This window comes from Rosa chinensis, chromosome 7 (genome assembly GCF_002994745.2).
Source record: "Rosa chinensis cultivar Old Blush chromosome 7, RchiOBHm-V2, whole genome shotgun sequence".
Lineage (NCBI taxonomy): Eukaryota > Viridiplantae > Streptophyta > Magnoliopsida > Rosales > Rosaceae > Rosa > Rosa chinensis.
The window spans coordinates 39,502,878-39,528,035 of NC_037094.1; the positions used below are offsets into that span (position 1 = coordinate 39,502,878).

The 25,158-nt window shown below is 41.4% G+C and overlaps 1 non-coding gene across 1 annotated transcript; it reads left to right on the plus strand.

Moving 5' to 3' along the window:
- Nucleotides 1-394: 394 nt before the first annotated feature.
- LOC112181089 lies at nucleotides 395-501 on the plus strand. The gene has a single exon (XR_002928694.1). It is a non-coding gene; the product is annotated as a small nucleolar RNA R71 (small nucleolar RNA).
- Nucleotides 502-25,158: the final 24,657 nt, after the last annotated feature.

Below are 25,158 nucleotides of genomic sequence, written 5' to 3' on the forward strand. Positions count from 1 at the left end.
CCTCATAAATCCCACGACCTCTAGGTAAAGGCTCATGACCTCTAACATCATCAACACCATGCTCACATCACAAGTCCGTGGCTCATCATACAATTCACGGCTCCTCCTTGAATCATCAAGGGTGTCACAGCCTTTCCTAGGCTCGTCATAGGAATCTCGACTCTTGTGCTCATCATACAATTCAGTACTCCTTGGTTTCTCAAACTCATCTCTTGGTCTTTTTCTTCGGTCATGAGAGTCCCACCTTGCACTTTGCTTAGATAAGTCTTCAATGATACCCCAAGCTTCCATAGCATGCTTATTTTCTACGCTTCCAAGTGCGGCATTATCCACACGTCTTCTAGATTCTGGTAGCAAGCCTCTATGGAATGAATCAATAAGTAACCACTTATCTAGGCCATAGTGGGGGCATCCAAGGTCAATGTCCTTGAATCTCTCCCATGCCTCATGCAAAGTCTCTCCATCAAATTGAATAAACCTCAAGATATCATCTCTCATACTTGTAGTCCGGTGGGGAGGAAAGAATGCGTTCAAAAACTCTTCTTGAAGTTGACTCCATGATCGTATACTCGCGAGAGGTAGTCTATGTAACCATTCTCTTGCCCGGTCTTGAAGTGAAAATGGAAAAAGACGCATCTTCAAGCTATCCGGTGTAAGTCCTCCCAATTGTATTGTACCACATACTTCTTCAAACATCTTCACATGAGTGCAAGGCCTCTCTTGACTAAAGCAATTGAACTTTGGCAAAATTTGAAGAGTAGAAGACTTGATCTCAAAATTTACTCCACAAGGTGGCAAGACAATACAAGAAGGTTGGTTGACAACGGTAGGACAACTATAGGCTCTAATTGGTCTCTCATTATTCTCCGTGTCACCCATTGCTAACTCTTCAAATCGTGGACTTGGTGATCTCTCTTCTAAAATATGTGAAGTAGTCCTCGATGGTGCAAAAGATTTAGTCCTCGGATTTCTCACTCTTTTACTTGGTCTACCTCTTCCTCTCTTATTAGGAAGTTCACTCATGCACCTTCAAAAGAAAACTATGAAAATGATTAGAAACTAGAATACAAGAAAAAACACAAGTAATTCAAACAAATAATTAAACTTTTTTTTTCTTCTTTTCTACTACAATAATAAAAACTCAACAAAGAACCAATAAAATAAAAATCTGAAATTTTTTATGGCAATAAAAATTACCAAAATATATTTTCAATATTTAACACACACAAATCAAAATAAAGAAAAAGCTAGAAAAATATGCAAAGTGCCTAAAAATCCGAACACCAAGGGAATAAGGTTTTTACACCCTAATCCCCGGCAACGGCGCCATTGGTTCGGTGCATGTACTAGCGCCTCACGCGTAATATAACACAGTCATCAAATTTAGGGCAAATAAATTAAGCTCCAAGTATCGTAATCAAGGGAATAGGGAACCCCACTTGGTTACAAACAACTAAGAACAAATACAAATTATCCTAGCAACAAGTATCTGGAATTGTGATTTTTTACTGTGAAAACATAAACTAAATATGAGAACCGAAATAGAAAATTGCTAAAAATGAAAAATGGAATGCTAAAGTAGTTTTGCGAAAAAATTTAAGACAAGAGAGTGTTGGGTGCTAGGGAGGTTCCTTCACCCAAATCCTATGTGTCCAAAGCTAATCTAATGTAGATGAAAAATTCTTGATTAGGCGGTAGTCGTATCCTAGGCGGTTCAAGACTCAAGGACCATATATTTTCAATTACGGCATTAATGTGTCATTTCAAAGGTCACACAAACTCAATTAGAGGGAGTTAGAGCCGGTTCAAGAGTCTCCAACTCGCCCTCATTGGCATAAAGCTCAAGAATTAGACCACTAAGCGATTCACCCGCGCAATCACGCGGCGGGTGCAAATCACCATGCTTATAACCCCTACAATACCAAATTGAGAGTTCTAGCTTAGGAATTAGAGGGGGTCAAGCCTCTAGCTCCATCCTAGACATGCTTAAAATACATATTCTAGAGTTGACTACGCTCCTAGACATGCATTTCAACCCAACAAAAATTGATATAAGCATCCATCAAATTAAATTACATCATGACATTAAAATAGGCATCCTTTACATAAAATTTGGGCTAGGGCACACAACCCTAACCCTCAACAAAATTTCTACTCACTACCCATAAATATATACATCATCAATTTCATACAAACAAAAGAGGAAAAGGTATAGAAGAGGGAGAACAACCAAGACAAGTTACAAATGATAAAAAGCAAATATAAACAAGCCTTGAAATGATAATTTCTCCCTTTTACCTAAGTGGTGATTAAACCCCTTATGCTTGAAGTGCTTCCCCTTTGAATCTTGTAAAATTGATGAGAAGATGGAATTTTGATGAGGTGGATCTTGGTGAGGAGGTGTGGATCTTTGTGAGGAGAAGAAAAGATGAGAAGAAGGAATTTTGGTGAGGAGGTGTGGATTTTGGTGAAGAGAAAAAAATTGGAGAGAATGAGATTTTGGTGAGGTGGGGTAGATATTGGTGAGGAGAAGGGAAAAATGGAGAAGGAAGGAATTGTGGTGAGAGGTGTGTTCTGCTGTGTGTAGAGGAAGAGGAAGGAATTAAGGGTGAGGTAGTGTGGGTTTTTGGGCGTAGAAGAGGAAGAATGAAGGATAATTAGAATTGTATTGTGGGAGTGTGCAGACGTAGAGGAAGAGAGAAGAGATTAAGTGCCACGTGGCACCACAAGAATGGAGGAGAGAAGAGAAAAGAAGAGCAGCCGTGCGTGCATGTGCAATCATGTTAAAGGCTGACGTCATGATGTCATATATATATTTTTCTTTTCATTTTTCTTTTCTTCTCTCCATTTTTTTCCTTTCTTCTTCTTTTCTGTCTTCTTTCTTCTCTTGTCACCATGTACTTCCACACATACTCTCGGAGGCAATTGACCACGGTTTACCCGCATTGACTATTTCATCCTTTTGCCGGAAACTTCAATTTGCTCCAATTTTGCACCATTTTCTCTCATTTCCGCATAATTCCGCTTATTTTCTATAAAATAATAAAAATGGATTAATTACATATTAATTGACATGTGATTGACTTATTTCTAGTATTTTAGATACAATTAGACGCATATAAATACGTACAATCAACAACTATTAACATGTCAAGTAGATTATCAACTATAAATTTCAAATCAAACATGTCAGAGAAAGAAATCAATCAAGAACAGAGATGAATGCATACAAAATCCTTATTACTTCCTTTAATTAGATTAAATAGATGAACACACCATAATTTATCCTATTAATCATGCAAAGCTAATGAGTGATCAATTCCCTAACAAAACACAATTAACGCATTAAGAACATGTGGAAGTTTTATTGACTTAAGCAAAGACAACAAGTTAGAACGCTAATCTTATCATGCAAAGCTCATTGTTGATTTACCTAAGGAATTATAGGTTTTCCAATTAGCAATTAAGACCTAAAACACTAGCATATTGATAGGAGCAAAAAGTGTGATAATATTATTGAATATATGCCCCATTTTAGCCTTGTTTCTCCCTTAGTTTAGTGTTTTGAGTTATTAAGTCATTTTGAGAGTCTTGTTGAGTGTTTGGAGTGAAATAGGAGGAAAAAGTAAAATCCATGAAAAATCCTAGCTAGATCAGGATTCCTCACTGTCGAATGTTTTTGCAGTCTTTACATTTTAATTCCCTTTATTTTCTCTAGAAAATTCTGATATTCTCCTGCTTGTTGTAGGAAACCTTGCCTGGAGAAACTCTTGGAAACAGCAATGATGGAGTCATAAAATAAAGCATTTCAGACAGTAGACCAAGCAATGAAGAAGGGAAATAAAGGAGAAAGACGTTTTCAGCTGGAGAATAAAGGAGAAAGACGTTTTTCAGTTGGGGAATAAAGGAGAAAGATGTCTCAATTTGTTAAAAGACCACATTATGAGAGGAATTCAGGCCATAAAGGAGAAGTTTCAGTTGGGAAATTAAAGGAATTATGATGCAATCTCATCCGTCCAATGATGAAGGGTATGATCAACCAAAGCCAACCAATGCTCCCCTATAAATAGGCAACGTCCAGAATAGAATTGGCATCACTTCCTGACCAAGATAATTCTCGGCCTATCACTTCCTGGCCAAAAACTTTTCCGAGACTCTGCCCAATTCACTCCTCAAACTTCCATCATCAACAAGACCGTGACCACCACCCATCCTTTAATCCATGAAGCTCCTAGGCGTTGAGTCAAGGACGCTCCACCACCATAGCAGAGACGAGTTCATCACCTTGTTGCCAAGCCGCTGAGGAAAGCTTTAAAGTGTAACTATGACTCTACTTACAATTTTTATTTCGGTTTTGTGTGTTTGGATTTACGAGTTGTATAATTGGAGACATGAAATTTTCAAAATATTTTTATTAATATTTTTGAGATTTTCTGTTTATTATTGAGTTAATTTCGAGAATTCTTTTATGATGCATGTTACAATCTTGTGCCCTTTTACGTGTTTAGGTAATTTTCAGAGTTAGGTTAATAAGTTTGCATGCTAGAATAAACGTGAGAGTTCTTGTGTGTTTGCTTAATTTGCCAAGAGCAATTGTTATTTGTTAAGACGCTGAGTTAAACAAGTAATAATTAGTTCTAACTAGTGGTAAAAATCATGCTTTAATGATTAAATGATTCTAGAAATTACGTGTTAAATTCTATGTTTAATGGTTAATTTGCACGTGTGAGTTGATTCGAGGGTTAGATAATACTACTAGTTAAGAGAATTACGCTGAGTGTTTTCGAAAATTAGTAGTAATAGGATTGGTAAGGACTTTTTCGATCCAAGCCTACATTAGAACGAATTAGATAAATGGATTGATCCGCTGAGACTTTTCATTTGGGCTCTTATCTAGGCATTTAAGATGGGCACATTTTTGTAGCATGTTGAAATGAATTTTCTGTTTTTACACTTAGTAATTTCCGAGTGGTATGGGTCTAGGTTAGAAAAGTCGATCATTGTATATAGTTTTATTTGTTTCGTTTTTATTTTAAGTAGATTAGGAACCAAATTTGAAAACCCCATTTTATTCTTTTATTTGTTAATTGACCTTTTTGACCTCCATTGACTTCTTTTTCGTCCATGTTACACCCCACATCCGATTTACCCCTTTTACTGTGTTACAAGAATTACTGTATGTTTTACCATTCGCGGTTATAGTTTTACCTTTTAGGGGGGGTGGTTGGAAGTTGACTTTTTATGGGTTAACAATTTGAGAAAATTTCCTTCACGTAAGTTGTAGGGGACGTTAAACCGAGTCCGTGGACATGTGGTACACTTAAATCGGAGTTCGTTTGTGAAAGTTATAGCTTAAAATGTGGAAGTTACTGTTCATGGTAATAAAAATATATATATGGAAAGTTACCACTGTAGGTTTCCATTTTCGGAAACCCACGGTAACTCTCTCTCTCCTCTCCCCCGACTTTCTTCCTTCCCCTTTCGGGTTCTTCTTCCTCCCTTTGATTCCACGTCTTCTGGCCACCAACCGGCGTGCAGCCGGCCACCACAAGAGCGCCTCCTTCCTCCCTACACCCTAGCGGCCTTGGATTGTGACGATTTGGCCGAGAAACCTCGGATCGAAGCAAAGTCTTCACAGCTGCAGTTTGGAGCTTTCGTCGATTTCCAGCAATTCCGGCCACCTCCGGTCACCAAACTAACGTCGAAGGTCAGGTTTTTGCCAAAGATCATTTCCCCTAAGGTCTTGCTTTCCAATTTGCAGTGTGGAGGCCGGATTGACAATTGCAATTTTTAGGGTTCTTGGGTTTTTCTGGAAAAATTTCATTGGCCAAATTGGAGCCCTTCAAGGTAAAATTGGAACTTGTTGTAGTTGTAAAAAATGTTGGGTCTGTTGAGCAGGTGGTGCTGCCAAAATTTGGTGGCCATTGGTGGTGGTTGCCGGTGGCACGTGGCCCCACGTGCGGCCACTGTGGATGGCGCGTAGAGCTGCGTTTTATTTACTATTTTGGTTCCATAAATCCTTTAATGATTGTAGAATTTTATACCTGAAGTTTGGTGGAAATTGGAGGAATTACGAATTGAGCATGAATTGTTAATTGTTGATTTACGTGAATTTGATCGCCGAATTTCTTTCGAATTCAGTTTAGAATTTATATATCGATGAATGAATATTATTGGAGAATTACGGATGGATTCGATGTGAATTAAGGAGTTGGATTTTTGAAGGGGGACGTTCTGAATTTCAATTTCTAATTATCGTAAAGTTAATTTCTGTCCTGTAAATATGTTTTTACGAGTGCTATTCGTACAGGACGAGAGGAGTCTTCGTACGAGGAAAATACCGAGCGACGTCAGGATTTACCATATACTGTGAGTGGACTCTTATTTTCAAAGAATGATACATGCATTTATTTATTTGTTTCCAAGATGATAATTTGTTTATCGTATTACTTTCTCGAGCATATGGTTATTTTCGGAAATGGTTTTGGGTATTTGATTATTTGAAGATTTTCATGGCGTGCGGGGTCACGTCATTGGAATATGCTTATTTTCTCTTATTTATTTTTGAATTTGAGTTTATCTTGGCGTGTGGGACACGTCATGGGATTCTTTTGCGAGAGTTGGGGAAGCCTTATGTATTTATGATTTTACTGTGGTTTTCAGATTTTGTTTTGCCATAGTTTGGGTGACTTATCATTGCTAGCTTTGATCTTCCGCCTTTGTGGCGAGGTGATGGGATCACCGAAGCCCTCCGCCTTTGTGGCGCTGGTTACTGTCTCTGTGACAGTAATTTTGAAGCCCAGTATCCTATCTCTACACTTAGTGGCGTAAGGGTATATTACGGGAGTAATGGGAGTACTTTAGCCTGGGAGGCTCACTCGTATGACCATCGTCTTCCCCTACTCACTTTACTATTTTTGACTAGCAGGGCTAGTTCGATTTCCGTTTAACCAGCAGGGCTGGTCCTATTTTCTTGAGTACCGGAGTTTCAATCTTTTCATTTAGTTTTTTGACTTGCGGGGCTAGTCGGTTTTTCTTATACAGAACTTCTCTTGTTTTGTTTTCCTTAAACATTGCATGCATCGGGAGTTTATAGAGAAATAAATGGGGAAAGTATTAAATTCCTTTTGTTTAAAATTGTTTATTTTTGTCCACTCACGCTAACGTGTTTTTCAATACTTTTCCCCTAGGCCTTTTGGTTTCAAATGCCCAAATTACAGTATTGCTGCTCGGCGTTCAGGAGTGAGCCATAGTGACCGCATCCGCTTCCGTCATCATATTTTGTAGGTTACCTGTTTAGCCTACTGTACTCTATGTTAAATTACGTTCCTAGAATTGCTCTGATTACTATGGGATTTGTGACCCAGACTTGTAAGGAATTATATTTGAGGTCTACGACCTAACTTTGGTGAATTGTAGTATTTTTAATCTTGGAGTTTCTTAGACTTGAAGTATTTGATACACTATTATTATTTTTTTGAGTTTGAGTTGGTTGAATTATGGGAGCACGGTGGCTCCCATATTTTTTTGAGTATGTGGTTGGATTTGTTAGAAGTGAAATTTGTTTTCCACAGGTTTTTGAGTTGTCCATTTTTAAGGGAGGTTATACCGAATTTTTTGGTAAACCTTCTTTAAAAGTGGGTCCCGCAGGGCCACTTCGGATTCCAGGTGGAATCCAGGGCGAGCCTTGTCAGTCCATTTGAGCACTTTCTTCCTTCACTTAGATCTCCACCAAGACTTCCTAATTGGCATTTGACTTCTTTATACTAAATCTTCCTCCATGACTGTAGATCATCTTGGTAAAATTTCAAAGCTTAGTCCATCGTGGTGTGGCAAAAAAAACTGCCGGAAATGGGAGAGAGAAAAGTGGGTTGTGGTTTTTTTTTTTTAATAAAAATATATTTTGTAAATGTCTTAATTATCCTTGTGAATTAATTAATTCTCAATGTCTATTAATCTTCTAGCTTCAATTCTATCAAAATTTTAAATTTTGGCTGATAATGCCTCTTCTCTTAATAATAGTATAGATATGGGATTGTGAAAACTGAATATTTTTGCAAAAGGAAATTTGACATGTGCATATTTAATTATGCAAAACAGAACCTGCCAAAGCAGAACCATAAAGTCAGCCTAGCTACTCTGAGTCGGCGCACATCACCAACCCCCACCCCATTTTCCCGCTCCTCACTCTTTTCACTCACCTAAATGGGATAAAGCTAATTAAAGGTTTTTTTTTCCCCACCAGAAAACCATACCCATGGCCTCGATTGTTGTTCAGATCCTTCGCTTCTCTATAACTTCATGGCAGCTCCGGCTAATTGGCTGTCATGCTTGCTGCTTCTATCTTGTTTGACCGGAGGCTATTCTCGGTGTCCTTCACCATCTCTGGCGCCGATAGCGACACCTTTATGGCTAATTCGGTAATATCATCATCGTCATCCTTGGACGTTAAGTCGTTCATTCCGATCTTGCAATCATCGTCTTCCTGTTCAACGACGGCTTCCAATTCATTTCTTCCTCATCAAAACTGGTATGTTCACTGGCACTGACTAGTACTTGAACTACTAGGAAAACAACCAGTGGTGGTGATCTTGTGGTGGCGGTAACTTCGAAATCATCTGTGACTTCAGAAATGTGGTGGTGGTTGATTCTAGAGAGAGAGAGAGTTGGTGAGGGTGGAGAGAGAGAGATAGGAGAGAGGGCATTTGTAATTCATTAATTAGATCGAGGGTAAAATTGTCATTTTATCTTAAATTGTGTTGTTGGGGTAAGTGAGATAGTTTTAGCCTATTTTGGTGCTTTGGGTTAAGGACCCATCAAAATTTCACGTAAAGCCCATCAACTTGATTAACAAGAGTGAATCTTTTACTTATCAAATTATGTGCTTCTAAGCAAAGAGACCAATATTGCAGGGCATAATTGCTTGATGTATATATATTATTTCTTCCGATCCCTTTAGCTATTACTTACAGAAATAACATCTCCCCCAAAATGAGAAAAAGGTTGATGTTGCAAATCATTAATCCCCGATTTTAGGATAACAAAACATGGCTAATGCCTACTTCGTTCGTAGTCAATAATAATGAATCTGTCACGCATCAAATTCCATACATCATGAGATAACTGAACTAGGTTTTATCATATGTGCATGACTCCACACTTACCGGTAATTTTCATGTTGTAAGTAATAAGTTCACTACCTAAACATGACAAGAAGTAATTCGAAAAAGAATGATATTAAGAGAGAGGAAATCTCAGTCTCAACTTAATAGCATCAGAAGTAAGCATAAAAAGGTTGAAATAAACAACATAGTACATAGTTGTTAAGTAGCATATCAATTTTCAAGCAGCATTGCCTGAGAATAGTTGTGAGAAACTGGTATTTATTGTTGAAGTACTGGTTACAAAGAGAAGATGAATATTTCACATTGACATTTTTTCTTCTCTGTTGTGTTCTGCCTTCATTGAACAGATTCAAAGACTATTTATACCACCATGCAAGATGCATACACACTTACACGTACTACTACACCTATAAAAAAAGAAGACTCCAAATTGATACAACTACAAAAGCTGGGCACTAGGGGACCAAACTATGATACACACTTTAAGAAGAAACAAAACTCGAATTGATGGGTACAGGACAAAAATTAAATTTGCATACACGGAATAGAAAAAAGTGAATCTACTGCATGTGAACAAAAGGAAGTGAAACTGCTGCATATCCTACCTCTTTTGTCATTTTGAAATCACTATTGGTTATGAGATTTGACAAGTCCGACACTTAATTCTCTTACTTTTCAAACATATCACTTAATCACTTACTTGAACACTATCTTACACTTAAGTCATTATCGTTAAATCTCTCATTATAAGTCTTAAAAATTGAGAGTATATTTGTCTGGACACTAAAAAATACATTTCTAATTGGGAAAAAAAAAATTTGAAGTTATTAAATTTTTTTTCAACTCTTTTTATAATTTTCTAAAAATTTCTAATAAAAAAAATTAAAAAAATTGAAATATAGTTTGAAAAAAAAATTTGTCATTTTTTTCTTAAAAAAATAAGAAGTTGGAAATGCAATTTTTAGGGGGGTGTATTGTATATGGAATTAGTGGAACTTTTAAAGAAATCTATGGAATTTAAAAATTTGGGTGTCTTCAATATAGAATTTTAACAGTCCATGAAAGTCTTGAGGTATTCAATTACGATTTTGAAAGACTTCATGAATTCCACCAAAATCTAGGGGTATTCAATTAGGACTTTTAAAAATGAATAAAAGTACAGAGGTATTCAAAATATCATTCATACTTATGGAATTAGAAAATCATGGATTATCATGGACTTTGTAGTATTAACTATACATACCAAACTCCAATAATTTTCTAGCCTCCAGACCAAAGATTTCAAAAAGTCTATCAAAGTTTCCTTTTCAAAAAGTCTATCAAAGTTTTTTTCTCTACGCACGAAGAAGTTTGTCCTTCATCATCTCTCTTTCTTAATTTTTTGTCTTTTCTCTAATTTTTTATGATATCAACCTTTTTTGATACCCAACATGTTCATTGTAGTTGTTGAATGCGATTTTTGTTTTGTTTTGTTTTTTTTTTTGTTTTTTTTTTAATTGTGATACTTCGAACCCTAAAACTCAAATATTGTGGTCTAACCCTAAGACCTTGAACCATACTAAATTTTATCTTATTAGTTAATTATTCTCATTAATTTGAATTTATATTATAGTTCAAAAAAATGTTGAACAATTGAATTTCAATTGATTGATTATAGATCAAGACATTGACCAATATTGCTACAATATATGTTAATCGGCGAAAACAGTTGTTGGGAGATTAGGAATGAGAACAAACTCGCTAGACAGACTAACAATCATTTATTTGAGTCAATTTCTATTAGAAGATACTGGAGCATTGAAGAGACAACAAGTTATTATTTTGTTTTGTGTTTGAGTTGCATTTGTTTTTTTTTTTTTTTTGTTTCTTGTTTTTTTAATATTTTGTACATCCTAGGAAATCTGTAGAAATCATTCATAATAAAATATATAGATTTTCATGAATCAATAAAAGTCTGTTGCTAAAATCAATGGTTTTAAGAAATCCATAACAGTCTATCAACTCATAAAAGTCTGTTCCTACTAATTTAACCAATTGCTTATGTTTCAGTTTCGAGATGAGATATCTCAAAAATGGAAAGAGCTTCCAGCTGAAGAGAAGGAACAGTATGTAGTGACTGATCGATGTGGTCAGTCATCAGTTTCTGAGGAAGAGTTGCTTGAGTTGGTTCGGATTGATACCCGTTGCTCTCCAGACAGCTTCAGGTCTTTGGTTGCAGACTTTAGCGATGAGAAAAAGCAGCCTGTTCAGCAATTGGATTTGATGTGTTGTTGAAGATGTCAGGAAGGAAAATTCACCACTCTATGTTGCGTGTCCTTGTGGACTCCGTAGACTCCAATGCATGTACTATAACTATGCACGGAAAGAAGATTGAAATGGATGCAAGTGACTTTGAAAATGTGATGGGGTTGAAGAATGCTGGGTCCGAGGTCGACTTTAAAGGTTCCACTAATGATCACCCTGAGTTGATGGCGATGATAAACTCCTTGTGTGGGAAGGATAAGAAGATCAGTTTAAGGGACGTGGAGAACTACCTTAAGGATACAGAAGAAGTTGACAACAAGTTCAAGCGCCTATTTGTGTTGTTCACAATGAGCACCATCCTTAGCCCATCTGCCTCATTGACAATACCAGAGAAGTGGCTGCTGGCCCTGAAGGACACTCGCCTGATTAGCTCTTTAAACTGGGCTGATTACTCATTCAAATGTTTGATGGAGGCCATTGTTAGGTTCAAAAAAAACTCCCAGTCCTATTGTAGCAGTTGTGTCCTGTTTCTGCAACTGTTCTATTTTGATTGTGTTTCACATGGGAAGACCATTGTGGACAACTCCTTGTACCCAGTTGAAGCTTGGGGGGACCATGAAACGAGCAAACTGCTCAAATGGGTGAACAAGCAAGGTAGTTTGCTGGATGAAAATGTTCTTGTGGCAAATGTTGGCGATCGTGTTGGTAGTGGAGATCAAGCCAAAGCATATGGGGTGATTAAGAAAGAAATGTCTAACTTGGCTGCTAAAGTGAATGGGTTGGAAAATAATATGTGCAATCTGAGAGATGATATGATGGGAAAGATGGACAAAGTCTTGAGTATGCTGAACACTCTGACTGCACAAAATGTGAATGTCAATCAGAACCTTCAAACTGATGGCTTAGCAGAAAAAGTAAGCCCCAAGAAAGTTTCAAAAAAGAAAGCTGGAGAGCAACAGGAGGTATGAAGTTATGAAGTTGTGGGCAGTAGTGAATGGAGAAAGAAACGAAGTGCTGTGTTTCTTGTTAGTTGATCAATAATAAAGGAATGCATTTAGTGCATTCCTTTATAGTTTTTGTGTTTCTTTGTGGTTGATCAATAAAGGAATGCATTCATTGCATTTCTTTATAGTTGCTGTGTTTTTTTGTGGTTGATCAATAAAGGAATGCATTCACTGCATTTCTTTATAGTTGCTGTGGTGTTTCCGTTTGTGCAGTGCATTTGTTGCACCTTGTAACAAGACATGAGTGGGTTTTAATAAAGTTACTTTTCAATGTATCCCTTCTCTATTCACTGTTAATGAATGCATCTACTTTCCCATTCTGTTTACTAACACGCAACTACTTTCTATCTCTTGTAGGGGTAAAGGAAAGGTTTTTCTTTGTGTTTAGCAATAATTGTTGGTTTTTCTCTCGATCGCACATCATTCTCACATTCATATTTTCAACAGATTTTCATACCAATGCATGACATCAATCATTGGTACCTCCTTGTTGTGCATCTTGATAATCAGACAGGAGAAGTGTGGGATAGCTTACAATGTAACAGGAGACGAATGAATCTGTGCAAAGCCGCTGTAAATGATGTTCTTACATTTGAATCTTTTTGTGTTGAAAACCCTATAAGCCTTGTACTTATCATTATTTTTTCCTAATTGGGCAGTTGCAAACACTGGACATTATCTATCACCATGTGGAGTTCAAAGTCAAGAATGTTGTGAAGAAGTTTGCTGACTTCCAATTATTCGAGCCGGCTGAATGCCCTAAACAAGAGGGCGGTTCTGATTGTGGGGTGTATGTGATCAAACACATGCAGTGTTATGGATCTGAGTGGTGGAATCAGGTATGTTTGTCATTTCTGCATGAGGTATGAATCTGAATGACATGTTGGTAATAGCTTAGCTTAACATTACTTATTCAAATAACATTGCAGTTTAACTCAGAAGAGGTACGCATGGACTTAACCATTGAATTGGTAAGGAACAAATTCAATGAGTGCTGGAAATGGATCAATGAAGCCATCAAAACTAGGCCACCACCAATATGTTCTACACCTAAGACGGCACAAAGGGAAACTAAAGCATCACCGAAGAAAGGGACCGTGAAGAACCCAATCGTCCGACCACCTCACACTAGAGCTCAATCCAAGATGGGTGTGGCATCAAATGTTCGTCGTAGCAGGTGAAGGAAGGTTGCAGGATTTTGTGATTTTGGAATGTAGTTTACTTGCAGGTTTTTGTGGTTTTGTGGAAGACTTGCAGGTTTTTGGGATCTAGTTCAGTTCACTTGTAGGCTAAGAATGTAACACCCTACTGTACTTGCAATTCGATAGGCAATGTAGTTTACTTGCAGGTTTTTGTGGTTTTGTGGAAGACTTGCAGGTTTTTAGGATCTAGTTCAGTTCACTTGTAGGCTAAGAATGTAACACCCTACTATACTTGCAATTTGATAGGCAATGTAGTTTACTTGCAGGTTTTTGTGGTTTTGTGGAAGACTTGTGCAACATTGAAGTCATTTACTTATTTTCCAATTTACCATTAAGCTCACAAGTAGACCTACAGATGCCTTGTACAAACAGACCTACATGTTTTCTACACATGAATCCTTGGCCCAGTAGACCTACATATGAGGAAAACTTTTTCAAACTTCTTCAAACAGACCTACATGTTTTCTGAACGTGTTCACCTTTCCAGCAATATCATTGTTCCCCAATGAGTAGACCTCCTTTCTCAAGCCAATAGACTCTTCTGGCAAACTGATTTCTTCGAAAAGGTCTACACAATTAGGGAGACAAAGATGCTCGGACAAGTACTTGAACTACATATGAAACTCAAAACAACGTAATTTTTTTGGTTACTCATTTTCAATCCACAACACCATTAGGCAAGTAGACACCATTAAGGAGCCCGATAAAAGGGAACTACATCATAAGGAAAGCATGTTAACGTGAAAACCGATGCCGTGTGTGTGATGTGGGTAGACCAATCTTCGATGGTTCATAGCCTATGGCCCACTTCAGTCCACGTGTTGACAAGATGGGGCTAGTTTGATCAAAATACAAATAGACCTGGTTCACCTCTTCATCACGATACCTATTGATGACCAAGTAGTGGAGATACATAAACCAGTGGACTTTTCTGGCAAACTGATTTCTTCAAACAGACCTACATGTTTTCTGAACGTGTTTACCTTTCGAGCATTAAATTGTTTCCCTAATGTGTAGACCTTCTTCCTCTAGCCAGTAGACTCTTCTGGCAATCTAATTTCTTCAAAAAGGTCTACACAATTAGGGAGACACAGATGCTTGGACAAGTAGAACCGCCTATGAAACTCAAAACAACGTAATTTTCAATCTAGGTTACTCATTCTCAATCTTGAATTCGATAGGCAAGTAGATACCATTGAGGAGCCCAATAAAAGGGAACTACATCATAAGGAAAGCATGTTAACGTGAAAAGCGATGCCGTGTGTGTGATGTGGGTAGACCAATCTTCGATGGTTCATAGCATGTGGCCCACTTCAGTCCACGTGTCGACAAGATGGGGCTTGTTTGATCAAAATACAAGTAGATCTGGTTCACCTCTTCATCACGATACCTATTGATGACCAAGTAGTGGAGATACATAAACCAGTAGACTTTTCTGGCAAACTGATTTCTTCAAACAGACCTACATGTTTTCTGAACGTGTTTACCTTTCGAGCATTAAATTGGTTCCCTAATGTGTAGACCTTCTTCCTCTAGCTAGTAGACTCTTCTGGCAATCTGATTTCTTCAAAAAGATCTACACAATTAGGGAGACACAGATGATTGGACAAGTAGAACCGCCTATGAAACTCAAAACAACGTAATTTTCAATCTAGGTTACTCATTCTCAATCTTGAATTCGATAGGCAAGTAGATACCATTGAGGAGCCCAATAAAAGGGAACTACATCATAAGGAAAGCATGTTAACGTGAAAAGCGATGCCGTGTGTGTGATGTGGGTAGACCAATCTTCGATGGTTCATAGCATGTGGCCCACTTCAGTCCACGTGTCGACAAGATGGGGCTAGTTTGATCAAAATACAAGTAGATCTGGTTCACCTCTTCATCACGATACCTATTGATGACCAAGTAGTGGAGATACATAAACCAGTAGACTTTTCTGGCAAACTGATTTCTTCAAACAGACCTACATGTTTTCTGAACGTGTTTACCTTTCGAGCATTAAATTGTTTCCCTAATGTGTAGACCTTCTTCCTCTAGCCAGTAGACTCTTCTGGCAATCTGATTTCTTCAAAAAAGTCTACATAATTAGGGAGACACAGATGCTTGGACAAGTAGAACCACCTATGAAACTCAAAACAACGTAATTTTCAATCTAGATACTCATTTTCAATCTACAATTCGATAGGCAAGTAGTAGAGATTCATACACCAGTAGACTTTTCTGGCAAACTGATTTCTTCAAATAGAACTGCATGTTTTCTGAACGTAATTTTTTTGTTACTCATTTTCACCATACAACACAATTAGGCAAGTAGACACCATTGAGAAGCCTAATAAAAGGGAACTACATCATAAGGCTACTGGTTAATGGTCAAAAGTTACATATATTATAACGCGAATACAGCTAGAATTGCTTAAACGAAATGCCAAAATGATGGAAGTTCAGCTTCTAACATTAAAATGATTACACAAACAATCTAAGGAGAGTACATTCACATCCACAGAACACTTGCTTGGTGAAAATCATCAATATCTGGAGAGAATTCAGAGTCACTAGGCCACCACCAATAACCTGAGGGAGGTGATATTGGCATTCCCATCTTGTTCCTCTTCCCAGTGGCATAAGATACAACTGCATCTCTTTTTGTTGTCTGGACCAACGTTGTACAGGTGTGCGCATGTGTCGCATGGTCTTTTAGTGACATCGGTGATATGGATGCAAAATCCTTCTTCAACAGCAGAACATGTGTGCGCATGTATTGGCTTTGAGTCGTCTTCCTTCTCATATTCATCAGAGATATGCTTATGCTTTTCATCTAATGCGGGGACCATAAGGCTACCTGCAATATCAAGACTAGGCTTCTTCTGATCCCAGTTCACAATGGGGGGTGTTTCTTCCAGTGAAGACATCTTGCACACCACAGTGAAAGGACCAATAATACCTGTCAAAACAACCATGAAATTTTTAACAATTACAATTATCGAATAGGTTGAGTAATCATCAAAGCAATAGCCACATCTCGAAGTTGAGCATTTAATCGAACAGGTGGTGTGCATCTTCATTTGAACCTCCAAATCTTTACTACTTTGTTTCATTGTGAGTATACCAACTACTAAACAATACAAGTAGACCATCTTCTTGTTGTTGATTAATATACATGATTCTCAGCTATGAGAGGGGAGACACAAAATGAAAGCAGTCAACAAAATAGAGAAATAATAGTAGCTTACTTACTTCTGGCAAACTAAAATGAACACTTTCTAGCCTTCCTCCAGACTTCCTAAACAACAGTTTTTGATGGTTCTGGGCATTCCCATTGAGCCACTGATCAGAGAGAGTTAGTGTTAGCTGAAACCTTTGCCATGGAAGAGAACATGAGAGAGTGGAGTGCGAAGAGAACAGAGCAGGAGGGTGGAAATCAATTTATATTGTGTGAAGAGAACAGAGCAGAAGGGTGGAGTGTGATTTATATCGATGGGATTTAAGGTGTTTTTCCGCCTTGGTTTCAAATTTCGATGGCAAAATTTCAAAATTTTGCTTTGCCGCCTTGGTTTTGCCGCCTTGAACAGGAGGGGCTGCGTTTTGGATATTTATGGGTTTGACTAGGGTCTTTGTGGATATTTATGGTTTTGGGCAATTTAGGGTTTTCCCTCAAGTGTCAACCCTAAACCCTAAACCCTACACCCTAAACCAAAAAAATGCATTTGTGTTTGATGATCCTAAATCCTACCCTATAACGGACTATGTAATTGATCAACATAATCCTAAACCATATTCCTAAACCATAATGGACTATAAAATTGATCAACATAATGAATCTTCATGATGATCCAAAAACCCTAAATCTCTATGGGCAAACCCTTTACAGGTAGGAGGTTACTTGTGCTTGATGATCCAAAAACCCTAAATCTCTAGGGGCAAACCCTTTACAAGTAGGAGGTTACTTGTGCTTGATGATCCAAAAACCCTAAATCTCTATGGCGAAACCCTTTACAAGTAGGAGGTTCCTTGTGCTTGATGATCCTAAAACCGTCAGGAACAAAATAATGGACCATAGCATATGAATCATTAGATGTGACTTCTAGAGGCAAACCTTACAAGTAGGAGGATACTTGTGCTTCATGATCCTAAACCATAATCCTAAACTCTAAGAGACATATAGATCAACGTTAATGAAGATTCATTGTGACGCCTAGAGGCCCTTTACAAGTAGGACTACTATATTGGAATTATAAATCAATGCAAGTTAGCTATTACATCATCTCTTACATAATGTCATATGATGTAGGGATGATGTATGTTGATTTCCTTATTGCAATAGGATAACTCCACCTCTAAAGCGTAATTGAAATATGTTTACTTATTTTCCAATTTACTATTAAGCTTACAAGTAGACCTAACTCTGATGTTTACCTTTTTTCTAAGATCACTATCTGTACCTACATGTGCCAGAACGAGCATAATTAGCTATAATGAGCCACGCTCATTGTACCGCCAGAGGTACCGACTCCCACCAAGGGGGTGACCTGCGAAGGCACGGCCAGGCGAGCTACCGCTCGAGCCCTGGACCGCCCCCATATCACCGCCGACGCGCCACGTCAAGATAGCATCAGAAGCTCCAGACGCTGGGAATCGAAGCACATCAGTCCCACATCGAAAACAAGAAGAAGATCAACCTCTTCCTTACCTATAAAAGGTTCTCTCCTCTCTCCTCATTAATTACGCAATTACTACTCATTTATTGTTATGCTGCCCATGTACAGTGACTGACTTAGGCATCGGAGAAGTGAAGACCGCCCAACGCGGTCTCCCTTTGACGCCCTGTCTCTCATGTTGCAGTAAACGGAAGTCATCTAATCCTTGGAGTAGTGGTCCGCCCACCAGACCCGCATTAAACAAAGAGTCGGCTACCACCGGACTTGAGCATTAACATTGGCGCCGTCTGTGGGAATCCTTGAACAAAAGGTCATCCCGCCACAATCACCGTGACTAACGGTAGCGAGGGGAACGCTGAAGAGCAGGCAGATCAATCCGCCATTCCCCAACCCACCAACCCAGCGGTAGGCATCAACCGCGCGTTATTCACCACCCCTATCAACCCCGGCGGTGAGACAAACCCAAGTAGCAGCCGCCCGCCAGGCCAAGACCTCGCCTCTCTGTATGAGCTGGCACTGGCAGATCTTCACAAAGTGAACAGAGAGCGCGAACAAGAACGCAAGGAAAAGGCCGAGGCCCAAAAGCAAGTGGCCATGCTTGTGTCCCGCTTTGATGAGCTAAAGAAAACGCTGGAGGCAACCGCCAACCCGGCATGAAGCGAGCAGTCACGAAACACCAGGCACAGCCGACCTGGTACCGGGGCATTGGTACCAGCACCAGTCGTGCATATGCAGGTCCCGCTCCACCCACTAGAGCTAGCGGGAATGGGACCACCCCCTGTACCCCAGCTAATGTTGGAACATGAGGCAGAGTCATCACTGCACACCCACCGCTCGAGACCTCGGGCAAGAACAGAGGGAAACCCACCCGCTCCCAGGCGAGGATCAGTTCAGCGGAGTACCCGGCTAGACCCCGTCGGCGATGCAACCGCTCAAATACTGGAAAGGATGCAGCAGTTGGAACAAAGGTTAATCCAGGCGGAATCAGGCACCCCAGCACCAACTTCAAATCCACTTTTTGCATCCAGGCCAGGACCATTTACTGTTGCAATTTTGCTGGCCGTCAGACCAGCGTATGCAAAGACTCTAAAAATGTCACATTACAGCGGTAAGACTGATCCCTTCGTCCATATGGACACCTTCAAGAAAGTCACCAACAATAAGGGATTCGATGACGCCACCCTGTGCCACTTGTTCAGCGAAACGCTGGACAATGAGGCAATGAATTGGTTCTTCGAATGGCCGTCAGGATCCATTGACTCATTCCAGGCATTATCGCACGCTTTCCTTTCCCGGTTCATCCTACTGTCCGCCGGGCACCACAATACAAGCCGACTGTTCAACGTCAAGCAGGGTACGGAGGAGACACTGAAGGCATTCGTCACAAGGTGGCGAGCGGCAGCATCTCAGTGCCGTGATCTTGATAAAAACAATGGCTTCGGCGGCTTTTAAGCAGGGACTCCTCAAAGAGCCATTCCTCTATCACCTCAACTACAATCATCCAAATGCAGTATACGACCACCTCATGAGTGAGGCGGTCATTCATGCCCAAGCAGAATTCATCACATATGGAGAAACCCCACCGCCACCAGTAGCACTAGCAAAGTCGACACAACCCTTCTCCAGTCAGCAGGGGACCGCTAACAAAACCTCCAACACACCGCCAACTGACAAGAAGCAGGAGTGGCAGCAGGGCCAGTACCAGAATAAGCGGCAGAAGGACCAGCACTACAAGGGAAACCGCCCATCCCATGGGGACAACCGCAACAAACATACTGAGTCTTCCCAGCGGTATGCAGTATTTACAGTCCTCACTGCCTTGTATGAAGAAATATACAATCAGTGCAAGGATCAGATCTCACCGCTGCCCCGGGAAAATACCCAAAAACGGGAAAGCCAAGAAACACCGGCAGGTGGTGCAAATACCACGAGGATAGCGGTCACAATACCAACAGCTGCAACGCCCTCAAAACAGCCATTGAGACCTTGTACTGTGATGGCAAGCTGGAGCAATTCAAGGTACGCCAACCTCCACCTGTGATCGCCGACATTGAGACCATGGGCCGCATCAACACAATCAACGGAGGTGCTCTAATCACCAACATGTCCCACAGAGATAGAAAGCGTTATGCGCGAGCTAATCACCCAAAGGAAATCTGCAACATCCGCTACGAAAGATCCGCCAAACTCCCAAGGTCTGGTTGGGAGCCTATTACCTTCTCAGAGGAGGAGGAACGCGGAGTACATCTTCCCCATGACGATCCCTTCTTGATCGACGCTATTCTGGGCAAAATGTAAGTGGGAAGAATCCTAGTTGATAGCGGGTCTGTTGTCAACGTTATATTCAGTGGTTGTTACAACGACCTCAAGCGGAACAGAAAATTGCTCCAAGATCATGAACCACTGCTCAGCTTCTCCGGTGACGTTACGCAACCGCCGGGCTCTGACTATATGCGGGTAGTTATCGGTACTAGTCCATGTATGGCTGAAGTACATACGGAGTTCATAGTTTTCGATTGTTTCAGCTCATATAACGCCATCATTGGTCGGCCAGCGCTCAACAAACTAAAGTGCATCATCGCCGGATACATGCTGCTCATGAAATTCCCCACACCCAACGGCACAGGCTGTGTCAAGGGAAGTCAACAGTTGGCACACGAGTGTTATTCTACTACTATAGCACAATCAACCCGCCGCCATGAGATCCTAGCGGTAGGCAGTCAGGCACCGCCACCAAACATTTTTGGGGACCCCAGGGAAGACGAAAAGAAGTACGTGAGGAAGGAGCCGATCAACCCAAAAACATCACTGAGGGTTGTCAGCATCTCGGACGAGCACCCTAAGCGGATAGTCCGCATAGGCGCTCAATTGGACCCAGAGCTGGCGGCGGAGCTCACTCAGTTCCTACGTGACAATGCTACGGTCTTTGCCTAGTCATATGCAGACATGCCAGGTATCTCCCCTGAAATCATCTCACACAAGTTGAGCATCAAACCATCCTTCTACCCTATCAAACAGAAACGCAGAGCCTTCGACGAAGAGAAATACCGTGCTATAGGAGAGGAGGTTGCCAAGCTCCAGGGCATTGGGTTCATCTGCCAGGTCATCTATCCTTAGTGGATTTCCAACCTGGTTATGGTTAAAAAGGCTAGTGGCAGGTGGAGGATGTGCATCGACTTCAAAAATCTTAACAAGGCATGCCCAAAAGATAGTTTCCCACTACCCCACATCGATCAACTGGTCGATGCAACCGCTGGACACGAACTTCTCAGCATGATGGATGCTTTTTCCGGCTATAACTACTTCAGGATGCATCCCGACGACCAGGAGTGCACCCCGCCTTCACCAACGACAAAGGCCTGTATTATTACAATGTGATGCCTTTCGGTTTGAAGAACGCAGGGGCAACTTATCAGCGGCTGATGAACGCCATGTTGGCGGAATATCTGGGCAAGATAATTGAGGTCTACGTAGACGACATGTTGGTCAAGAGTATAAAGGCCAGCGAACATTTGGCAAACCTAAAAATCATAATAACCATCCTCTTGGCCTACGGCATGCGCCTTAACGCGGAAAAATGTTTCTTTGGCGTCACCGCCAACAAATTTCTGGGGTATATAGTCAGTGAGCGGGGCATCGAGGCCAACCCTGACAAGGTTCAAGCCATCCTCAACTTAAAGGACCTGGAATGGAAGGTGCACGTCCAATGCCTCCAGGGCAAGCTAACCGCCCTGTCTCGATTCATCTCCAGACTGACCGACAGGTGTGCCCCATTTTTCAAAGTCCTTAAGACAACCCACAAGAAGGTCATCGATTGGAACCCAGAGTGCCAGGCGGCGTTCCAGGGCCTAAAAGAATACCTGGTGGCAGTTCCACTCCTTTCCATTCCTGTGCAAGGAGAAACATTATACATTTACCTAGCCGTATCACAGTCAGCGGTGAGTTGTGCCATCGTCCGACGAGAAGGCCACGACGAGCTCCCGGTGTTCTATGCCGGTAGGGGCATGAATGGAGCAGAAACACGGTATCCTCCCTTGGAGCAGCTTGCTCTCGCACTCATCGTCGCTGCCAGACGCCTCCGCCAATACTTCCAGGCCCACATAATCCATGTATTAACCAATCAACCGCTGAGATAGGGAATGCAAAACCCTGAACATTCGGGGCGCCTCAGCAAGTGGGCCATTGAGCTCAGTGAGTTTGACATAGATTACAAACCAAGAATCGCCATGAAGGGCTAGGCGGTGGCAGACTTCATCGCTGAGCTCACACAGCGTCAGCCCGAATCCAAGATTGATGTACCGCCCGGAACGGAAATTGTGACAGCCGAGGAGCCGGCTCCCTAACAATCGGACTGGAACCTACACGTGGACGGTTCCGCTTGCGCCAAGGCCAGCAGCGCTGGAATCATCTTAACAGGACCAGGGGGCTTAGCGTCAAATACGCGTTGAAATTTAACTTCAAGGCTTCTAACAACATGGCGGAATATGAGGCACTCATTGCCGGCCTACTCCTCGCCATTGATTCAGGGGCCGACAGTGTCAATATCTTCAGCGACTCTCAGTTGGTCGTTAACCACGTCAATGACAGCTTTCAGGCCAAGGACTAGTAGTTAGCGGCATACTTAGGGTACGCCAAGATGCTGCTCAAAAAATTCAAGTTCCACACCATCACACAAATCCCCAGGGAAAAGAACGCCAAGGCTGATTCACTGGCAAGACTGGCAACCGCCCAGCCACAGCAGAGTCCAGCGGACACAAGGGTAGAGTCTCTGGACAGGCCAAGTATTACAAAAACCCTGGCGGAGATCTTTAACATTGAGGCCAATCCTAGCTGGATGGACGAAATTATTCAGTACAAGCGCAACGGGACGTTGCCAGAGGACAAGATCAAGGCGCGACAGCTCCAGCGGAGAGCAACCCGTTACAACATGCAGAGCGGCAAACTCTACCGCCAAGGATTCACTCACCCTAACCTTCGCTGTCTAACCCCAGAGGAGGGAAAGGTCGTGCTGGCAACAATACATGGCAGAGAATGCGGAAATCATTCAGGCGCCAGATCCTCGGCTAATCGCACAATGCGACAAGGCTACTTTTGGCCTACGCTTGGTGATGACGCCCGGCGGATATCAAAATCTTGTCACAAATGCCAACAATATGCTGATCTTCCACATGCCCCGGCGGAACCTCTGTCGGTTATCGTCAGCCCCTGGATTCACTCAACGTGGGGCCTAGACTTGATGGGAAAATTCCAAACTGCCAAAGGTCAGTTCAAATACATCATTGTCGCCATCGACTACAACAGCAAATGGATAGAGGCGGAGCCTTTGACGGCAATAACTACCGCCAAGGTAATTCACTTCCTCTGGAAGAACATCTACTGCCGCTACGGTGTCCCGCATGCAATCATCACAGACAACGACACACAGTTCAACAATAAGGAACTCATCTCTTTCACCTCCAACCTGGGCACCAAGATGCGTTTTGCATCAGTCGCTCACCCCCAAACCAATGGCCAGGTCGAAGCGACAAACAAGATAATCAAGAAACTGTTACAGAAGAAGCTCGACAAGGCCAAGGGTTTGTGGGCGGAGAAGCTCCCTGAAGTTCTATGGGCCATCAGAACAACCCCAACTTCCGCCATAGGTGAAACCTCCTTTTGTATGATGTTCGAAACTGAGGCTGTCCTGCCTATCGAGGTAACCCAATCAACCGCTAGGGTAGAAGGCTACTGCCCCGAGACCAACAGCGATGGCGTTAACCTCGACAGGGATCTCCTAGAGGAAATGCGAGACGCAGCCCATTTGCGCAATCTCCAGAACAAGCGACGGGTATCGCGTTTCTACAACACCAGGGTCAAAGCCCGCAACCTCCAACTGGGGGACTGCGTAATGAAAGAAGTCATACCACCGCCAACAAAACTCCGCCCAACTTGGGAAGGTCCATACAAAATTGTAGAGGTCGTTAGCCCAGGCACCTTCTACTTAATGGACAAGGATGGCGTCACAACGACCCACCCTTGGAATACCGAACACCTTCGGTATTACTACAAATAGTCATTCCGCTACCCAAGAGCATCTTGACTTAGCTAAATTTTTGTTCAATATTTAGGTAAGGGAAGCTACCCAATGGGTACGACCCCGCTTTTGTAAACGTTGTTCAGACAGCTATCAATGAAACGAGGAATTATTCAAACCATTGTTACCAAGTCTAGCACTGGGGCAACTGGCAACGCCAGTCAGCGGACTACATCGGCTACATTGTGCACTTGGACCAATTTTAATTCCTTTAATGTTTCATTCATGGCCAAAAAACGAAATTGTCAAGACCTCTAGCGGTACATACATCATCACAAACAAAAGAAAAAACCAAAGTATAAGAGCTTAGGTTCCAAAGTTTCATTTATATCCAAAATGTTACATCAAATATTTATGCCTCAGCGGCTACAAAAACTTTCCTACTCATATTTTCAGGGGTTAGCGGGGTTGGCAGGGTTGACGAGGTCGGCTCCGCTACCTTCGGCATCTCCACTGGCGGCCTGCGGTGGATGGGAACGGCTCGTCTGGTCTGACCCTCGGGCTGTGGGATTGGGTGTCTCAATTGTGCCATCCGCCCGGGTGTGGGCCGCCAAGAACCTAGCACGAGACACCCGGGTGTGGGTCTCAATTGTGCCATCGGCCCACCGGACCCGCGTTAAACAAAGAGTCGGCTACCGCCGAACTTGAGCATTAACACTATCAGTCTCCAAGTAGACCACCGACAGTAATTAGTAGGTAGGGTCATTACTTTTGGCCGACATCACTCTACATGTCAATGGGGGATTGGGTACGTTGTTGCGCCACAGGATGTACACAAAAGATTAAATTATTTATCTTTTTTTCAATACAGTTATGATAAACAAGTAGACCACTGAGTTTAAGTGCGTATAT